Here is a 5162-nt window from a genome sequence, read left to right as displayed (position 1 = left end):
TGTTCCCGTCTCATCATCTCTTGTCCCTGGTATATTATAGTATCGTTTTTATCACAATTTACACAATTAGGTATACATACGTAATCACAAAATATCTTGATGAGCGGTTCCTCTCTTCCCTCCTTACTTTCACTTTTCGAATAAAAATAAGGGAAACTATCTACGGGTTTTGAAACCAACAGATTGTGCAAATAACTAAACAGCTGTCCTCTGCGCGCAACTATCTGCAGCCCACAACCGGCGGCAGATCCAAACAACGAGTCAATTACTTATCGACTACAAATTGCGTTTGTCAATTGATAGTATTGAAACGTCGATGCAGGGTGGACTCGCTGCAGTTTCTTTAAATTTAATCAGTTTGGTTAGTTAAAGGACACCCGGTATACGCGATATATGCCTTGTTGATTGTTTCGTTTGTATTACATTAAAGTTATTATACATAATGCTATTATTATTATCATTATCATTGTTGTTTTCACCATTATTATTATTATTATTATTATTGCTATTATTAATATTATCGCTATCATCATTATCATTGTCATTATTACTGTTACTATTATGATTATTATGATTATTATTATGATTACTATTATTATTACTATTACTATTACTATTGTCATTACGTACTAAAAGAAAAAAATTATTCGATATGCTGCAAAATATTGTATATTTCTCATCTAGTATATGAATATACTATACATACACAAATCCATACATACATTGATACATACATACATACGTGCATATGTATATGATTACATGTATGCAGATATAACAATATTGACGGTACGATGCGTCAAGTGGGCGCATATACCTAGAGATTTTTCCTTGTTTTTTTTTCTCTTTCATCTTGTTTACCCATAGACTTATATTATACAGGGTGGGGCATCTGAAGCCACGTATACTTCAACCGAAATGAGCATGATTGAAAATTTGCCATGCGCTAGTGTTTGCGAAACTTTCTTTTCACTTTCAAATGCCATGCTAATCTAGTGTCCATCACGATTTTCGAAGAAATTTTCGGTTGATCGAAGACGTGAATTGAGGAATATTGATGTTCCGTTATTGAAATTGTGACTGACATTGAAATGGGTCACGAGCATCCAAAATCTAATAAGTAATATAAACTGGATCGGGCCGCGACACTAGGCAGGAATATCAGCGAGCGAAGTTCAGATTGCTCGTATTCACTTCGTTGGTGTACAACGCGGCTTATCGGAATAGTCGAATGCCCCGTCCTGTATACGCCAAGGTATGTCTATAGATGTATAACTGTGTTTGATATAAATTAATTGTATTGCCGGATAAATGAGAGATTGCATCGACGATGAATTATAATAGCAACATACGGAATGGGACGCTCGAAGAAGGGCTAATTTTTGGAGAAAAAAATTGATGTGTATCATTGTAATAACCGTTGGAGCAAATACGGTAAATGAACAATTAACATCGAACATGCTATTGAGAAAAAAATCAACCACAAGACTCCTGCGGACACACACACAAAAGACAAACCACACGCGCGCGCAAAGAATATTATGTGTCCGAAACGCAACTTCCGTTTTATCATCATTTTAAATTATTGTGTAAGATTAAAAATAATATATTATACGCATGTACTTCTGCAATATGATATACGCATTATCGAGAGGTACATAACACTACTACGTCTTTTAGTTATACACGTGTCTGTAGATTATTATATATTGTTGCATTTCCAATGGATGTTTATATTTCGTTTTATTCTATATTATCGTTATTTCTCCCTCTTTTTTCTATTTCACAAGTCATGTTACGTGTATCTATGTACATATTATTATTATTATTATTATTATTATTATTATTATTATTATTATGTCTCCGCTTTGTTCATTAATGTACATTATATTTTGACTTTCCGTATAATATATAGATATATTTGTCATATTCACGTGGTAACGGGTGGAGAAGGCCCATCCAATATCCCATCATATAAGTAGACGGATTGTGTAGATAAAACTTGAAGAGAAAAAAGCTCATTTCGAACGGCAGTGGAATCCTAGACCTATTATAAGTTGGTGCTGTAAATTCTATTGTAATTTATGATCATCGGCGCTGACTGCGTTCCAAATTTTCGACCTGTATCGTTAATAATTTATTTCCATTACATCCCTCACTTTTCAAGGGATATTCGACGGGCTTTTTCCAATCCGGACACCCCACGTTTGTATACATACATATTTGTATATAAATGAATGTCCACTCGGCACAAAGAAGGCATTGAATTATGCATATTAGCTATAATATACATATAGTATTGCCAACCAATAGTATTTTTATTTGTATAAAAAATCAACTGAAAAAAAAAAAATAAGAAAAAAAATAATAATATTTTGAAATTCTATTGATTTCATGTTTTGTAAAATACATAGGTATACCACTTTTGAAACTTTCGAAACTCTTGTATTTATGTATACCATAATGTATGTATACTGCAAAAATACATACACACGTACGTACGTATACGTATAGATGAAAGCATATTTATTGTATTATCCAAGTTTTGTCATTACAGAGTTTCTTGTATGTCAAGAAGGAAAACCGCGGACGCGTGGTAATAATACTTACCAGGTATCCCATTTTAGTTGAACCATTCCTATGTTACTCGGAAAAATGGGATCTCACGAAATCATTGTTTCATGTTGCGAAAGTATTGGATTTTGGATAGAATGAGAATTGAGTGTCATCGAATTTTTCGACAGTTTTTTACCTTATCGGGGTGAAATCACAGCCAACTGATTTTTTGAATGGAATCTGACAAAATCCTCGTTCTTTCAATTCTAAATGATCCGCAACAGAAACGGACATTTCATTGCTATCCTCTGAACGGTAAAATTTATCTGGGAAAAAGACTTCGGTATACGACCCCAATCTTCCAATTAATCAAAATGGTTCAATTGAAATAGTGACGCTCTGTATAGGTATGTCAGTAATAAAACAATCAGCTATTGTTATTGTGAATCATAAATGGTGATATGGACGTTAGAGGAGAGAGAGGGAGGGAGAGTTAGAGAATTGTCAGGAAGTAGACGAAATATACGAAGGAGTACAAGTACGTATCCGGAAGTAAAATCTACAAGCAAGGTGTGCCGTCACAGTAGAAAAAGTTTCACTTATATCCAACAGCTGAACGAGGCTTATCAATCTTCGTTGACGGCTATTTCATTGTCAGATGAAATTCGGATGAGATGTGAATATCTTTGACTAATCTGACCACAGCACTCAGGCTGACCATGCACGTTGCAAGAATCAGCATATTTATACATATAGCGTTCGATATTCCGTGTGTGCAAATGTCTAATAAAAAGAATATCGCACCCTTCAACGAATTGGAAGTATGTCCTGATCGCTTGTCTAGGTAATCGATTGAAAGGCCCTGTCTTTTATAATGATCAGAGTAGTGACCGTCATGCATTGATCGTCCCATTCACGATTTCGGAAATTAATCGTCAAGTCTCTTACTATTTGTATTTTTGTTATCACTACCATCAGAAATGTGTTTTTCGTTATTATTATCATATGATTATTGCTGTTGATTACTTATATTATCATTATCGGCATCGCGAATAATTTAATTATTAATATAATTGTTGCAATAGTAATCGGGTGCAATCTACAAGGATGAACAACGTGCCAGAACGAAATATATAAATTAATTATGAATAATTGTATCGAAATAATAACAATAGTGATAATAATATGGATAATGATAATGACAATGACTGAGAATAACATCAATTATAAGAAAGGACAAAGTGGAAAACTAATTCCGATTAGTGGACGTCGCGTACACGCGATAATCGAAAAATTTACCTATTCAGTTCCACCTCTATAATCCATGTCTATCGAACACCATTCTTGTTGGGAGATATTAATGCAGTCAAAAGCTCATTTCCATTCTCATCATCGGCATCGCCATCATTTTCATCGTAAAATTTGGATAGTCCTCGTCGCCGCTGTCTTCGTTAATGCAATTATCATTATCATAGTACCTACTCATGTGCAGCAATGTATACGTGTATATCTTACCTATACACGATACATTTGTACATCGACTGACGTGCGATGCTTTTTCAAAGTCGAATCGCACAAGCATTTCTTACACTACGACGGTTATTTCGGTATCACACTTGTAGGCCACCTTTTTTATATTCGGCTCGGTGGAACTTTGCGATTTGTACAAGCTCGTGCCGTAAAAGGCTTGTGCTGAAATGTAAAAATCGCCAACTTCCACCAAGCCTAGCGCACACATATTTGTGCTCAGATACCCTAATTTTTATCTATAAGTACAAACATTAAACCTATACCGACATGACATATGAGGTGTACCGTATACGTGATAATATCACACCGTTGTTATCATGATTACCATCATCATCATCATCATCATCGTTATTTTCATTACTTTTAATATCGTTAGTATTATTTACATTATTATTGCTATATTATTATGATTTGTATTATCGCAATTATTATTATTGTTGTCGTTGTTGTTGTTATTGCTGTTGCTGTTGTCATTCTAATTCTTCTTATTATTGTGCTTAATTATTTATCCTTATTATTGGCGCCTATTATATATGCCAAGTGAAATGCAAACTTACGCAGAAATTGGTGCATGCGTATAGATACATGTATGTATATAGGTATGTATGTATAGGTATGTATATCCACAGCATATACAATATGCTATATGTTTTATGTCATGTTTCGATTAAATGTCCGAACATAACGATTCATAAGTGAAAAAGAAATAAATGAAAGAGATGAATATAACAGACAACGGTGAATTATTCTCTCCAATTTGACAGAAAATTATTTTTCGAAGCAAGTATCATCGTCATGATCTCACCGAATCGCACCTTGTATCGTTATTGGTCCTAGAGAATCACCTCCCGAATCGAATTCGTCCTCATTGCGGATCGAATTTTCTCAATACCGCGATTTTCCACTATAACGCATTACATCGCATCACCTGTAACTATTTGTCGCATTTTCTCAACGTCGGCAGTCGTTTGAAGAAAAGTCAACGATGCGCGTGAAATTTTTTAACGATTAAACGAAACCTATGCTAAATAAAGGAGGGAGGAATCAACCGCGTACATGATCGAAAACACACCACA

This window comes from Athalia rosae, chromosome 2 (assembly GCF_917208135.1).
Source record: "Athalia rosae chromosome 2, iyAthRosa1.1, whole genome shotgun sequence".
In the NCBI taxonomy this organism is placed as follows: domain Eukaryota; kingdom Metazoa; phylum Arthropoda; class Insecta; order Hymenoptera; family Athaliidae; genus Athalia; species Athalia rosae.
The sequence above is the reverse complement of the archived record's forward strand: the minus strand, read 5'-3'. Positions refer to the sequence as shown.